The sequence below is a fragment of the Moschus berezovskii genome, chromosome 14, assembly GCF_049115385.1.
Source record: "Moschus berezovskii isolate FMDL1 chromosome 14, NW_MosBer_1.0, whole genome shotgun sequence".
Taxonomy (NCBI): domain Eukaryota; kingdom Metazoa; phylum Chordata; class Mammalia; order Artiodactyla; family Moschidae; genus Moschus; species Moschus berezovskii.
Window position 1 is genome coordinate 4,311,755 of NC_142473.1, and position 17,051 is coordinate 4,328,805.

The 17,051-nt window shown below is 43.6% G+C and overlaps 1 pseudogene; it reads right to left on the minus strand.

Moving 5' to 3' along the window:
* Window positions 1-1,508: 1,508 nt before the first annotated feature.
* LOC129554911 (olfactory receptor 4C15-like) lies at window positions 1,509-2,492 on the minus strand (annotated as a pseudogene).
* Between the last annotated feature and the right edge of the window lie 14,559 nt (window positions 2,493-17,051).

Below are 17,051 nucleotides of genomic sequence, written 5' to 3' on the forward strand. Positions count from 1 at the left end.
GAGTTGATTTACAGTGTTTTGTTATTTTCAGTTGTACAACAGATACATTAGGTTGGGCAAAAAGTTCATTGAGATATATATATATATATATATATATATATATATATATGTAAAACCTAATCTCTAAGACAATTTTGTCTTCCCTCCAGAAATATTTCCCAAATATCAAATGAGTAGAAAAAAGTGAGAGTAATTTTTTTCATTCTTTTTTACTTTTAGATTCTAAGTAAGCATAAAATTCAAGTTTTCTTAATTTTCATTTCAGGATACTGAATTGCCAAATCAGAGTTCATAAGTGACCTAAGAATGAAAACTAAATTATTTTCTAGAACTTATGCTATTTTTTATAATATTGCATTACTTACAGTTCAATTCAGTTCAGTCATTCAGTCATGTCCGACTGTTTGTGACCCTTTGAATCACAGCACGCCAGGCCTCCCTGTCCATCACCAACTCCCAGAGTCCACCCAAACCCATGTCCCTCGAGTCGGTGATGCCATCCAACCATCTCATCCTAGGTCGTCCCCTTCTCCTTCCCTCAATCTTTCCCAGCATCAGGGTCTTTTCAAATGAGTCAGCTCTTTGCATCAGGTGGCCAAAGTATTGGAGTTTCAGCTTCAACATCAGTCCTTCCAATGAACACCCAGGACCAATCTCCTTTAGGATGGACTGGTTGGATCTCCTTGCAGTCCAAGGGACTCTCAGGAGTCTTCTCCAATATCACAGTTCAAAAGCATCAATTCTTCAGTGCTCAGCTTTCTTTATAGTCCAACTCTCACATCCATAGGTGACTACTGGAAAAACCATAGCCTTGAGTAGACGGACTTTGTTGGCAAAGTAATGTCTCTGCTTTTTAATATGCTATCTAGGTTGGCCATAACCTTCCTTCCAAGGAGTAAGCGTTTTCTAATTTCATGGCTGCAATCACCATCTGCAGTGATTTTGGAACCCGGAAAAATAAAGTCAGCCACTCTTTCTACTGTTTCCCCATCTATTTGCCATGAAGTGACGGGACCAGATGCCATGGTCTTGGTTTTCTGAATGGTGAGCTTTAAGCCAACTTTTTCCACTCTCCTCTTTCACTTTCATCAAGAGGCCCTTTAGTTCTTTTTCACTTTCTGCCATAAAAGTGGTGTCATCTGCATGTCTGTGGTTATTGATATTTCTCCCAGCAATCTTGATTCTAACTTGTGCTTCCTCCAGCCCAGCATTTTTCATGATGTACTCTGCATATAAGTAAATAATCAGGGTGACAATATACAGCCTTGACGTAATCCTTTTCCTATTTGGAACCAGTCTGTTGTTCCATGTCCAGTTCTAACTGTTGTTTCCTGACCTGCATACAGGTTTCTCAAGAGACAAGTCAGGTGGTCTGGTATTACCATGTCTTTCAGAATTTTCCATAGTTTATTGTGATCCACACAGTCAAACCCTGTCAAACAATGCTCATTCATATAAAATTTTTGTCTGATTAGAAAATTTGAATTTTGTATTCAACTTTAAATGTTTTATTTTTCGTTAGAAACCACCATTATCCTATTCCACACTTTCCTCATGGCACTTTTCAGTTCTTTGTTCCTGAAAGTATAAATCAAAGGATTGAAAAAGGAAGTTACGATGGTGTAAAATATGACTATCATTTTGACAAAGGAGAAAGAATATGGAGGCCGTACATACATAAATATGCATGGGATAAAGAACAAAACCACAACAGCAATGTGAGATCCACAGGTAGAGAGGGCTTTCTGCTGCCCTTCAGGTTTATGGGTTCTCAGAGACAGCAGGATGACTCCATAGGAGACAAGCAAAAAGGAGAAGATTAGGATGCAGATAAACCCACTGTTGGTGAGTGCCAAAAGCCCACAGATGTGAGTGTCAGTGCAGGCATGCTCCAGCAGTGGGTACAAGCCATACATGAAGTGATCGATGACGTTGGGGCCACAGAAAGGCAGCTGGAAAGTAAAGAGAATCTGTATCATGGAATTAAGGAAGCTCCCTGTCCAGGCTACCACCATCAGAAGGACACAGAGTCTGCAGTTCATGATAGAAGAATTGTGCAAGGGCTTGCAGATGGCCACATAGCAGTCATAGGCCATGGCACTGAGGACAATCACCTTCACCCCAGCAAAGAAATGTTCATCAAAGAGCTGGGTCATGCAGCCTTTGAAGGAAATGGTTTTCCTCCAAAGGAGACAGTCCATAATCATCTTTGGTACAATGATGGAAGAGAAGTACACATCCAGAAAGGACAGAAAAGCCAGGAAGAAGTACATGGGGGAGCCCAGAGTGCTGGGCTGCTACTGATGGTTACCATAATTAGCAAGTTTCCCCCAACAGTTGCAATGTAAATGAACAAAAGCACAACAAATATTACTTTCTGCATGGTTGGATTCTGTGAAAGCCCCAGAAGGACAAACTCAGTTACAAAGCTTTGGTTTTTGCATAATTTCCAGGGAAAAGGTGAAAGGTACCTCAATGAGCATGTAGAATCTACAATTAGAAGAAAGACGAATGTGTCTCAAACCGCCTTTGGGAGTCATCATAATCATCAACAAATTGATGCATCCATGTGAAAAACTGACTTATGTTCTTGTGCTTGCCTTTTCATTGAGAACACAAAGCTAGAAATTTGTTGATACCAGGAAGAATTGAAGTTTAGATAAATTGTTAAATGTTTTAAGATAGCGCTGCAACTTAAGAGAAGGGTAGGGATCTACCCGGGGTGGGGATAAGAAATAGTTGTTATCTCAACTGACAACTCTGGTCATATGTCAATAGTAATGGTTTCTTGGAGTGAATTGTGAGAAGAATTCTGAAGTCACATCCATGTTCTGAGCAAAGGAAAAGAGCAGTTTATTGGCCATGCCTGCCATGTGCATGGGTGGGAGAATCGGGGGTTGCATGCCATCCGTGATCAGGTGACTTCCTTATCTACAGATAGAAAGAGAAATAAGATAAACGTGAAGAAGTGCTTGGGTCATGGCTATACTCCTAGTCATTTCTTTAAAATCTGGAAAAAACTGAGGCTTTAAAATCAACTAATTCATTCTTAAAAAAATAAAGAAAGATCATTGGGAACATACCTTGCTGTAGACTAATTCCTAATAAATATCCATGTGTTAAGTTGGCTTTCTTTTCACTCATTATTTAAAAATAAAAGAAGCTGTCAAAAATAAGTAATACCTACTAATATGTACTGTTATGATGACTAAGTTAAATAATGCAAGGAAGCGGTTGTTCAGAGTTAAGTGGCTAGGAAATAGTCCACGTTAGATCTTGTTACCCAGTTTTACTGGTAGGAAGCCCATGCTTAAAGAGATAAAATTAAAGAAATGACAGATGCTGGCTCTGGAATTTTAACCCAGAACTTCTGACTCCAGCATGGAAGTGACTGACTCTACAGGGAAAGAAGCAAAAATTTTTCTAGCAAGAGCTTCAGAGCAGGAGGGGCTTCTCTAGAGTCTCCATTCACTGTAGAGGTTATAACCTGATTCATGTGTTCATGTTTGACTGATGCTTCTTGATGAAGGACACAGAGCCAATGATGTAGAAGGTAATGGCTGGATTATTTACAGATACAAACTGACAGTAACCACATGGGTAAGGGCTAGAAACAGAATGCTGACTATAGCCAGAGCCTGAGGCTTTATTCATCGCTAAGTATTTATTCAAAGTGGCCCAATCAGATCAAGCAGTGCTCACGAGTGTGTGTCTGTTTCAAATGTATATGACTTACTATAATGTAGGGAGATTTACATATAATGTCCCTACCCATTTCATACAATTATAATGAGGGTCAAATTGGAAAATGTGAAATTGTTACTTATGATAAAATGCCCTTACTGATTTTAGTGACTCTTCTCTAACTTAAAAAGCCAAACAGCTTACCCACAGGAAGCTTTTCCATTAAATTTTTGACTTCATTTCTTAGAGCAAGACACAGCTTTGAAGAATGACTGTCCTTTGTTGTGTAGTCGCTCAGTTGTGTCTGACTCTTTGTGGCCCCATGGACTGTAGCCTGTCAAGCTTCTCTGTTCATAGGATTTCCCAGTAAGAACCCTGGAGTGGGTTGTCATTTTCTTCTTCAGGGGATCTTCCCAATGCAGGGAGTGAACCTGCATTGGCAGGTGGATTCTTTACTGCTAAACAACCAAGGAAACATGATTGTGTCCTTCCTTGTACATATGAGAAATTCATTAGTCAAGTGGCAAGTGAGTGTGTGTGTGTGTGTGTGTGTGTGTTTACATGTATGCACTATCTATGCTTGTTAAATAGGGAAGTAATAGAATAATTGGGCTTTCTGAAAGAATTAAAAATGAGTTGATTTTTATGAATGACACTAACTGCTAACAAAGATGATTGAAAATATGAATAAGACTAGCAAGTAAACAGATGTATATACACCACGTCTTTTTACTTACTTTAAAACAAGTTGTTTCCAGGGTACTAGACATTCCTAAACAGAGCCTGGACTCTGAACTCCATATTCGACTATGTCATCAAGCAAACAAGAACATGAAACAAACCTTATAAGATCATTGGATAATTTAATGACTATATATTAAAGAGTAAAAACTATCAATATATGCAGAGACAATGAAATGAAATAAAGATGTCAGGTCTAGATTCGTAGAGGCTTAGTTCAAATCAAAGCTCTTGTATTAAGTTACATTATGTGATGAGAAAAGTTACTGAAAATTCTCAAGAGCTCAGATTCTATTCTGTAATTGTGTATAATAACAATACCTACTGATCAGGTTCTTGGAAGAGTCAGATAAGGCAATATTGATATTGATAAAACCATTAATGCAGTTAGATACACTGGAGAAAAGTGCCATAAGTGCGAACAAGCTCCCAGAGCCTTTCACACAGCAGAAATGACAATCCTTTTACTCCTAATTTATGCTTTACCATGATCTAGGCTTACAAATATCTTTACTCATCCTTTTACATATTCACAAATATAAAATAGTTTTTTGGGTACCATAACAAAGATACGGTATCATTTAAATTTGCAACAGTTTAAGTCTTTAATAATCCCTGAATACAATTTTGAGAATCCTATATACAGGTCAGGAAGCAACTGGACATGGAACAACAGACTGGTTCCAAATAGGAAAAGGATTACATCAAGGTTGTATGTTGTCACCCTGCTTATTCAACTTATGTGCAGAGTACATCATGAGGAACGCTGGGCTGGAAGAAGCACAAGCTAGAATCAAGATTGCTGGGAGAAATATCAATAACCACATATGTGCAGATAACACCACCCTTATGGCAGAAAGTGAAGAGGAACTCAAAAGCCTCTTGATGAAAGCGAAAGAGGAGAGTGAAAAGGTTGGCTTGAAGCTCAACATTCAGAAAACAAAGATCATGGCATCTGGTCCCATCACTTCATGGGAAATAGATGGGGAAACAGTGGAAACAGTGTCAGACTTTATTTTTTTGGGCTCCAAAATCACTGCGGATGCTAATTGCAGCCATGAAATTAAAAGACGCTTGCTCCTTGGAAGGAAAGTTATGACCAACCTAGATAGCATATTAAAAAGCAGAGACATTACTTTACCAACAAAGGTCTGTCTAGTCAAGGCTATGGTTTTTCCCGTGGTCATGTATGGATGTGAGAATTGGACTGTGAAGAAAGCTGATCGCCGAAGAATTGATGCTTTTGAACTGTGGTGTTGGAGAAGACTCTTGAGAGTCCCTTGGACTGCAAGGAGATCCAACCAGTCCATTCTAAAGGAGATCAATCCTGGGTGTTCATTGGAAGGACTGATGCTAAAGCTGAAACTCCAATACTTTGGCCACCTCATGCGAAGAGTTGACTCACTGGAAAAGACTTTGATGCTGGGAGGGATTGGGGGAGGGAGGAGAAGGGGATGACAGAGAATGAGATGGCTGGATGGCATCACCGACTCTGTGGACATGAGTTTGAGTGAACTCCGGGAGTTGGTGATGGACAGGGAGGCCTGGCGTGCTGTGATTCATTGGGTCGCAAAGAGTCGGACATGACTTAGCGACTGAACTGAACTGAACTGAACTGAATACAATTTTATAGTCTTCAGACCCTCATGTGTGCGTGTGTTTATGCTAAATTGCTTCAGTTGTGTCCGATTCTTTGTGGCCTTATGGACTGTAGCCTGCCAGGCCCCTCTGTCCATGGGATTCTCCAGGCAAGAATATTGGAATGGATTGCCATGCCCTTCTGCAGGGGATCTTCCCGACCCAGGGATCAAACCTACATCTCTTCTGTCTCCTGGACTGGCAGGAAGGTTCTTTACTATTAGCGTCATCTAGGAAGCCCAGATCCTCAGGAGTACAAATCTTTTTCAGGTAGTGTCATTGTACAAAGAAAATCAAATAATACAAACAGTGGAGAGAAAGAGCAAGGCTCTGTATTAATCTAATAAGTAATTCTTGAGAGGGTAACAGGCAGGAAGGCCAGGGGTCTCCAAATGGAGGAAATAGCCTGCAAGCGTCAGACTATTTTTTTTTTTTGGAGGCAAATTACTTTACATTAATATATTGGTTGGTTTTGCCATGCATTAACACGAATCTGCCCCGGGTATACATGTGTTTCCCTTCTTGAACCCCCCTCCCACCTCCCTCTTCCCCATATCCTCCGTCCAGGTCATCCTCGTGCACCAGCCCCAAGCATCCTGTATCATGCGTCGAACTTGGACTGGTGATTCATTTCACATATGATAATATACATGCTACAATGCCATTCTCTCAAATCATCCCACCTTCACCCTCTCCCACAGAGTCCCAAAGACTGTTCTATACACCTATGTCTCTTTTGCTGTCTCGTATACAGGGTTAAGCTTACCATCCTTCTAAATTCCATATATATGTATTAGTATGCTGTATTGATGTTTTTCTTTCAGGCTGACTTTACTCTGTATAATAGGCTCCAATTTCACCCACCTCATTAGAACTGACTCAAATGCATTCTTTTTGATGGCTGAAAAATACTCCATTGTGTATATGTACCAAAGCTTTCTTATCCATTCATCTGCAGATGGACATCTAGGTTGCTTCCATGTCCTGGCTGTTATAAACAGTGCTGCAGTGAACATTGGAGTACATGTGTCTCTTTAAGTTCTGGTTTCCTCGGTGTGTATGCCCAGGAGTGCGATTGCTGGATCATATGGCAGTTCTATTTTCAGTTTTTTGAGGATTCTCCACACTGTTCTCCATAGTGGCTGTACTAGTTTGCATTCCCACCAACAGTGGAAGAGGGTTCCCTTCTCTCCACACCCTCTCCAGCATTTATTGCATGTAGACTTTTGGATAGCAGCCATTCTGACTGGTGTGAAATGGTATCTCGTTGTGGTTTTGATTTGCATCTCTCTGATTATGAGGGATGTTGAGCATTTTTTCATGTGTTTGTTAGCCATCTTTATGTCTTCTTTGGAGAAATGTCTGTTTAGTTCTTTGGCCCATTGTTTGATTGGGTCGTTTACTTTTCTGGAATTGAGCTGCAGAAGCTGCTTGTGTATTTTGGAGATTAATTCTTTGTCAGTTGTTTCATTTGCTATTAATTTCTCCCATTCTGAAGGCTGTCTTTTCACCTTGCTTATAGTTTCCTTTGCTGTGCAGAAGCTTTTGATTTTAACTAGGTCCCATTTGTTTATTTTTGCTTTTATTTCCAATATTCTGGGAGGTGGGTCATGGAGGATCCTGCTCTGATTTATGTCAGAGGGTGTTTTGCCTATGTTCTCCTCTAGGAGTTTTATAGTTTCTGGTCTTACATTTAGATCTTTAATCCATTTTGAGTTTATTTTGGTGTATGGTGTTAGGAAGTGATCTAGTTTCATTCTTTTACAAGTGGATGACCAGTAGGCGGCAGGAGGAAACAAACTAGCAATATTTTTTTTCTCTATACAAATTTAAAAGGAAGTTTCTCTTAAATTACCATGTTGCCATAATGATACCTGGTTTCACCTGAAGTTAACTATTCTCAAATCTTGAGTTAACCAATGCATTTTTCTTATGGAAATGTTTGCCTTAAGCTATGTTAATGTACTATGCATTTACCCCAGACTCTGTATTCAAGTGGGTTTGCCTAATGGCTCAAAATCTACTTGACAAACCAGTATGTTATACTCAGATATTGTTCCCCTAATCTATGTAAATGAAACTATTTGTATGGCAATCTGCCCTTCTACAAGATTCAAGTCAACTGTTTTACGGCCAGGGATAAATCATCTGGTGTCAAGATAATCCCAAAATTCATCTGATGGGTGAGGGGCCTGGTGCCATTCTGAGTTTTAAGACATTCCTTTATTTCATTAACAGACTGCTAGTGACTAAATAACATCCAGCTGAAGACTAGCAGGGGGATACTCTTTCTGCCCGCTTCTGATGTCTATGACAGAAGCTTTCTCTACCTCCTTTATACTTTAATAAAACTTTATTACACAAAAGCTCTGAGTGATCAAGCCTCGTCTCTGGCCCGGGACTGAATTCTTTTCCTCCAGAGGCCAAGAATGCCGGAGTCTTTTCATTCAGCAACAACCCTTCATCTACAAGCAAAGCTAGTGAAAGTGATGGAATTCCAGTTGAGGTATTCCAAATCCTAAAAGATGATGCTATTAAAGTGCTGCACTGCATATGACAGCAAATTTGGAAAACTCAACAGTAGCCACAGGACTGGAAAAGGTCACTTTTCATTCTAGTGACCCCATGGATTGCACCCTACCAGGCTCCTCCATCCATGGGATTTTCCAGGCAAGAGTACTGGAGTGGACTGCCATTGCCTTCTCCTAATCCCCAAAAGGGCAATGCCAAAGAATGTTCAAACTACGTCCTGAGTCTGGTCATAACTAGGGCCAAGCTCTTGTCTTCACTAGGGCCTCAATCTGGTTCACTCTACAGACTGACTCTTTGCCTCGCAACTGTTTGGCTGTTTGCCTCACCACGGCCTGATTCTAGTCCTCACTGGCACCTAACAGTGGTCCTCACTTTGCCCTGATTCTGGTCCTTTCTGCTGCTTGATCTGGTCCTCACTACAACCTGTCTCTTGTCCTGACTCTGGTGATACTCTCTTGTTCACTAAGTCCTGACTTTGATGCTCACCTGGGCCTGATTCTTGTACTCACAATGCCCTGATTCTGGTCCTCACTGAGACCTCACTCTTGTCCTAACTGTGGCATGACTCTCATCGTTAATGTGGCCTGCCTCCAGTGACCTGACACTGCCTCACTGGGCCTGACTCTGGTCTTCACTGGGCCCTGAATCAGGTTCTCACTGGGCCTGACTCTGGCCCACACTGGGTCCTGAATCAGGTTCTCACTGGGCCCTGAGCCTGGTCTTCACTGGACCCTGAATCAGGTTCTCACTGGGCCTGACTCTGGTCCTCACTGGGTCATGAATCAGCTTCTCACTGGACCCCAAAATTGATCCTCACTGGGCCGTGAATCAGGTTCTCACTGGGCCTTGAGTCTGGTTCTCACTGGGCCCTGACTCTGGTCTTCACTGGGCCCTGAATCAGGTTCTTACTGGATCCTGAGCCTGGTCCTCACTGGGCCCTGAGTCTGGTCCTCACTGGGCCTTGACTCTGGTCTTCACTGGGCCCTGAATCAGGTCCTCACTGGACCCTGACTCTGGTCCTCACTGGGCTGTGAATCAGGTTCTCATTGGGCCCCTAGTCTGGTCCTCACTGGGCCCTGACTAAAGTCCTCTCTACAGCTGTTGTGCCCTCACTACGGACTGACTCTGACCCTCTTTAGGGCTTAACTCTGTCCCTTCTACTGCCTGACACTTTTCTTCACTACACGCTGATTTTTGTCTTAATGGTGCCTACCTCTGGTTATCAACAGGCCGTGAGTGTGGTCCTGAATGGTCCAGAATCGGGTCTTCACTTTGACCTGACTTTGCTCCGCACTGCAGCATGACTCTCATCCTCTCCAGGACCTGACTATCATTTTCACTGCAACCTGACTCTGGTCCTCACTGTGTCCTAGTCTATATTTCACTGGGCCAAGACTGTGGTCCCCACTATGGCTTTACTCTGCTTCTCGCTTTGACCTGACTCTGGCCCTGTCTACAGACTGATTCTGGTCTTTTGATGACCTGATACTTTGCCTCACAGGTCCTAACTCTGGTCTTCTCTAGGCCCTGATCAGGTCCTCACTACAGACTGACTCTGTCCTCACTAAAGCATGATCCTCATCATCACTAGGGCCTGTCATTTGTGTCTACAAGGGCTTGACTTTCGTCTTCACTATGGCCTCAGACATGTCCTCACTACATCCTCACTCTGGCTTCACTATGGTCCTCACTAAGGCCTGACTCTCATCCTCATTTGGGCCTGACTCTTGTCTTCAGAAGGGCCTGACTTTTATCCTCACCATGGCCTTACTCTGTCCTCTATGACCTAACTCTTTGACTCACTGGTTCATGAATCTCGTACTCACTGGAGACTGACACTTTTCTTCCCTGGGCCCTGACTCTGGTACTCACTGAGACCTGACTCTGGTACCCTCTATGGTCTGACCCTGTACCTGTCTGCGACCTGATATGTTGCCTCACAGGGCCTTACTCTGGTCCTCATTAGGCCCTGATTCTGGTCTTCATACAGACTGACCCTGCCTCATATACAGCATCATTCTCATCATCACTAAGGCCAAAGGTCGTGTCTACTAGCCTGACTCTCACCCTCACTAGGGACTTACTTCATCCTCACTCTGGCTTCACACGGGTTCTCTCTGGCCTCACTCTGGTCCTCACCAAGTCCTCACATTGGTCCTCTCTACAGCCTCACTCTCTTCTTCGCTACTACGTGACTTTGGTCCTCACTGTGGTCTGATTCTCGTCCTCATTATGGTCTCAATCTAGTCCTGTCTATAGCTTGATACTTTGCCTCGCTGGGACCTGATTCTGTTCCTCACTGGGCTCTGACGCTAGTCTTCACTACAGCTTGGCTCTGGTCCTCAGTACTGCCTGACCTTAGTCCTCACTAGGGCCTGACACTCTTCCTCACTTTGTCCTGACTCTCTTCCTCAACAGGGCCTGACTCTGTCCTCTATGGCCTGACACTTTGTGTCACCACTTCCTAACTCATTGCTTCACTGGGCCTTGAAACCTGTCCTCCCTGGATACTGACACTGTTCCTCACTGGGCTTTGACTTGGGTCCTCACTGCAGCCTAACTCTGGTCCTGACCACATCAAGATTCTTGTTTCAGTAGGACCTGATTCTCATCCTCTATACCCTAACTCTTCCTCTCTAGGCACCGATTCTGTTCCTCACTGGACCTGATCCTGGTCCACTCTATGACTTGAATCTGGTCCTTTCTACATCCTGAAACTGGTCCTCTATACAGTCTGACTCTGGTCTTCTGACAGCCCAACTCTTTGCCTCACCATTGCCTGACTGACTCTGACCCTCTTTAGGGCTTAATTCTGTCCCCTGTACTGCCTGACACTTTTCTTCACTACACTCTGATTCTTGTTCCTTAGCCCTGATTCAGGGCTAAGTCAGACCAAAGTCACTGGGTCTAACTTTGGTTTTCACAGCACCCTGACTCTTTGCCTCATTGGGTATTGACACTGGTGCTCAGTGGGCAGTGATGCTGGACATCACTGCAGCCTTAATATGGCCCTCATTATGTCCTGATTCAGGTCCTCATTACTGTCTGAGTCTCATCCTACTAGGACATAACTGTTGTCTTGCCTACATCCTGACACTTGTCGTAACTATATCTGACCCTGGACCTCAATGTGTCCTGAGTCTCATCCTCACTGGGCCCTGATTCTGATCCTCGCTGCATCTTGACTCTGATCCTCACTAGGGCCTGACTCTCGTTGTCAGTTTGGCCTGACTCTCATCCTCACCACGGCCTGACTGTGTCCTCTAAGGCCTGAGACTTTGAGTCACCACGAGATGACTCTTTGCCTCACTCTCTCATAAATCTTATCCTCACAGGACACTGACACTGCTGCTCACTCAGCGCTGAATCTGGTCCTCACTACCTGACCCTGGTCCAAAGTGGCCCCTCACTCTGGTCTTCTCTATGGCCTGACTTGGTCATCTCTAAGGCCTGGCACATTGCCTCACTTTGACTGTGGTCCTCATTAGGGCCCGATTCCAGTCCTCACACTGACTGATTCTGTCCTCACTGCAGCATGATCCTCATCATCACTAGGGCTTGATCCTCGTTTCTAATAGAGCCTGACTCTCATCTTCAGTAGCACTAGACTCTCATCCTCACTTTTGCCTGACTCTTCCTCACTGAATCTGTACTCTATGGCCTGATACTTTGGGTCACTACCTCCTGACTGCCTCATTGGGTCACGAATCTTGTCCTCACTGGAGGCTGACACTGCTCTGCACTGGGCTCTGATTTTGGTCTTCATTACAGTCTGACTCTTGTCCTCACTATGGCATGAACGCTCATTCTCAGTAGGGCCTGACTCTCATGCTCACTAGGACATGAGTCTCACCTCAGTACACCCTGAGTCTGGGTCTCACCAGGCACTGATTCTCTTCTCACTGGGCTCTGCTCCTGGTCAGCTCTACGGCTTGACTCTGGTCCTTTCTACATCCTGAACCTGGTCCTCTGTAGGCCCTGACTCTGGTCCTCTCTATAGCCTGACACTCTGCCTCAACTCGGCATGACATTTTGTTTCACTGGGCTTGACTCTGGTCCTCCCTGTGCCCTGACTCTTTGGCTCACTACAACCTGACTCGCCTTACTGGGTCCTGACGTTGAACATCGCCTAGCCTGAATATGGTCCTCACTATGTCCTGATTCTGGTCCTCACTAGGGTTTCAGTCTCATCCTCACAGGGCCTAAGGGAGCATGAAGGTCAGGCCCTATTGAGGAAGAGAAGCATCCATAGTGTGGACCAGAGTCAAATCATAGTTAATACCATATCAGGGCCCAGTAAAGAACAGTGTCAACATGCAGTGAGGACCAGAGTCAGGCCAAACTGAGGATCAGAGTGGGGCAGGTCCCCGTGAGGAACCAACACGGGCCCTGTGAGAAGCAGAGGAGTCCTGCACAAAGTGTAAGGCAAAGCACTCTGCATCCTGACACTCGTCCTCACTAGAGGCTGACTCTGGACCTCACTGGGCACTGATTCTGGTCCTCACTACATATTGACTGTGATCCTCACTAAGGCTTGATTCTTGTTCTCACTTTGGCCTGACTCTCATACTCACTTTGGATGAAAATTTTCAAGTAATGGGTTACTCTCAGCAAACACAATGCTGAAAAACCTATGTTCCTTTGTTGAATGAATGGCAGTAAGCAGAGTGTTTTTCAAGTGTATATCTTTCAGCAACTGTCTAGATTCTGAGATGTGAGAATGCCGTGTTTCCACAGAGGCTCTAATTTCCAGAGTCACAGCCAGGATGTTTCCCTGCATTTTCCGAGCCTTATGAACCCACTCCTAGGTCACACTGTGACTGCCCATGAGGAAACAGGCTATAGGAGTGTGTCTGAGAGTGCTGAGTGTCATCTAGTGTTGTTACCAAATGAGTTGACATGCCACTAGAAATGATCCAGCAGCAAGGAATTACAAGCCGCCCGCTTGCTTCAGAAATCCCAAAGGTTTGACCAAAGATATTGTCACAAGTAAGAAAAGAGCAATTGGTGAGATTTTCAGGAAGTTGCTAGGCCACACTTTTCTAGGACCAACTGAGAGAAAATGCTAATTTTGCCAACAAAGTCCAAGATCCAGGTTCACACTCAGTTTGTGTCCCTGCAGTACCCAAGAATTTTCCAAACAGACCTAGGATCACTATATTTCTCCTACAGAGAAAACTTGATGGAACAGAAGTTTGGATGTTTGTTTGCTTTTCCCTGTGACTGTGGGTGCCTTCCCATGGTAACACAGTCAGGGGAAATTGTTGCTGAAACAATTACCTCCAAGCAAGCATTTTCAAACAGTGTATTACTCTCAGCACACAGAATGATGGCAAAGTTATGCTCCTTCAGTGAATGAAAGGCACAAAAAAAAGAGTGTTTTTCAGGCATCTATTTATCAGGAAGTCTAGATTCTAAGATATGAAAACTCCAGGTTTGTACAGATGCCCTAATTTCCAGAGTCATAGCCAGTATGTTTCCTTGCACTTTCCGAACCTTGTGAACACATTCCTAACTCATATTGGGTCTGCTGCTAAGTCACTTCAGTCGTGTCCGACTCTGTGTGACCCCATAGATGGCAGCCCACCAGGCTCCCCCGTCCCTGGGATTCTCCAGGCAAGAACACTGGAGTGGTTTGCCATTTCCTTCTCCCATATTGGGTCTGCCCATGAGGAAATAGGCTTGGGAAATTGTCTAAGAGTACTGAGTGCCATACTGTTGTTACCTAGATTAGTTGACATTCTAATGGAAATGATCCTGCCCCAAGGAGTTTCAAGCTGCCTACTCGCATCAGAAATCGGAAAGGTTTGACCAAACCTATTGATGTCATAAGTAGGAAAACATCAATTGGATGGATTATCAGGCAGCTGCCAGTCCAAACCTTTTTAGGGCCAACAGAGAGACAATGCTAATTTTGCCAACAAGGTCCAATATCCAGTTTCACACTCAGTATGTTTCCCTGTAGTATCCAAGAATTTTCCAGACAGACCTAGGATCACTCAGTCCTTCCTACAGAGAAACGTTGATGAAATGGGTTTTTTTTTTTTTTTCGTTTATTTTCCCTGTAATTACACTATTCTTCCTTACTATGACAACCATGAGGGGAAATTTTTACTTAAAAATTACCTCCAGGCAAAAATTTGCAAATATTGGGTTGCTCTTAGCAAACAGAATGCTGGGAAACATACATTCCTTCAATGAATGAAAGGCAAGAAAAGAGAGTGCTAAAGGCATTTCTTCCTTTTGACTGCCAGGGGTTTGCACTCTGATGCCTGAAATAAATGCACATGAGCTCATTTCTCTCTTTCCTATGCCCACAACGAAGCTTAAATATCTGCATTTTCTAAAGCACAGGCCCTTGCTTATTAATGCTACAAAGTCACCTGACAGTGTAATTTCGCCCACTTGGGGTAAAAACAGGTCCGGCAGAAGCCCTCATGAAACATTCTTTCCTGAATTCTTTTCTAAGGGAATGGTGTAGTGTGATCTAGGAGTGCCTTTGCACAGCTCTGAACCTGTGGAAAAACGTTTTTCTAAACCTAGAACTCGGTATCTGAAGAGAAAGTATCATTTTCGCGTAACGAATCTGGAATACTTGCAGTCTCCAACCTGATGGCAAACACACTGGTGCATTTCCCCTTCTTTATGACAACAAGTTTCATCAAGTATTTGTGTTTTCTGAGAGAAACACGCTGCTTGCCATTTCTTGCTGGGAAGTCCTCTAACAGTACACCTTTAGCCAAACAGGGTAAAAACAGATGTAGATGTCATCATACATGGATCATAACTTAAGTCCTAGGAATGAATTTACAGAGCTTTGAAACTACAGGGAGACGTGTTTTGTGAACCTGGAATTGAAGTATGATGTCCAAAATCAGTCATTTACCCTGTGAAACCTATAGAGCTGCACCATGCAACCTGTCGGAAACACACACAGGCTCATTCTACTCTTCAATCTTAGAGCCACTTCTTTAAGTAGTTGAATTTTCAAAAAATCATGTGGTCCTCCCTGGTGGCTCAGAGGGTAAAGCTTCTGCCTGCTGTGCAGGAGATCTGGGTTCGATCCCATGTTGGGAAGTTCCCGTGGAGAAGGAAAAGGCAGCCCACTCCAGTACTCTTGCCTGCAAAATGCCATGGACAAAGGCACCTGGATGGCCACAGTGAGAGGAATCACAAAGAGTCATACATGACTTCTCCTGAATCAGGCTGCTTGGCACTTCTTTCTGCGAGGTCAGTACAGTACGTTTCACCTAATCAGGCTTGCCCGTCCAGATTCACACAGCACTCTCCACAGATATCTTGGCTTCTCAAGTGAGACTATGTCTGTGAGACACTAGAAGTGTCTTTATGCAGTTCTAAATGTGCAGGGAAATGTGTTATCTTGAAGCTGGCATTCGAGTCAATATGTAAAAATCAGTATATTCCTCCTGTCAAATCGGTAGACTTGCATACTCAAACCAGCCAGGAAAATACACTGGGTCATTTTTCTGTGCATTATGACAACAGCTTTGGTGCACTCTTTGAGTTTTCTGAAAGTGCTGTTGGCCACTTCTTACTGGGGAGGCAAGACTCAGTCCACTTTTACCAAATTAGGCTAACAACAAGTATAGCAGCCAACACTCACAGAACACTCCCCACTGAATTCTCAGAGCACTCCCCACTGAACTCTACCCACGGAATGGTGCTATTTGCCTTTGGGGCTTCTTAGACAGCTTTCTGACTACAGGGACATATGTTTTTGTTCGCATGGAATTTGGAGGCTAAAGGCAGAAGCAGCATGTCTTCATGTGACTGCTGATGGTTGCACTCTACACCTGAAATAAATGCACATGAGTTCATTTCTCTTTCCCTTAAGCCCACAGCTTCACTTAAGCATCTGCATTTTCTGAAAGCACAGGTCCTTGCTTATTAATACTACAAAGTCATCTGACAGTGTAATTTCACCCATTGGGGTAACAACAAGTACAAGAGAAGCCCTCACGGAACATTCTTCTCTGAATTCTTTTTTAAGGGAATGGTGCAGTGTGAGCTAGGTGTGCCTTTGCACAGCTCAGAACCTGTGGGGAAACATTTTTCTGAACATAGAACTCGGTGCCTGAAGAGAAAGCAGCATTTTCGCCTAACGAATCCAGAATACTTGCAGTCTCCAACCTGACGGGAAATACACTGATGCATTTTTCCCTTCTCTATGACAAGTTTCAAGTATTTCTTGCTGGGAGCCAGCGAGGGAAATCCTACCCGTGGCAAACATCAATTGGGGAAGAGGCCTGATGGACAAAGGCTAATCAGGACTCGAGGAACCCCCTGAACTTACCTGAGCATCTACCCCAAAGAAAACCGGAGTCTGACTGCCTTACCATCTTATGCCTCTTAACAAGTCCTCTAATACTTATGGGGGCTCCCCCCCAACCACCTTTCTCTGAAAATATTAATTCAGAGTTGTAGTTAAAAAGTTC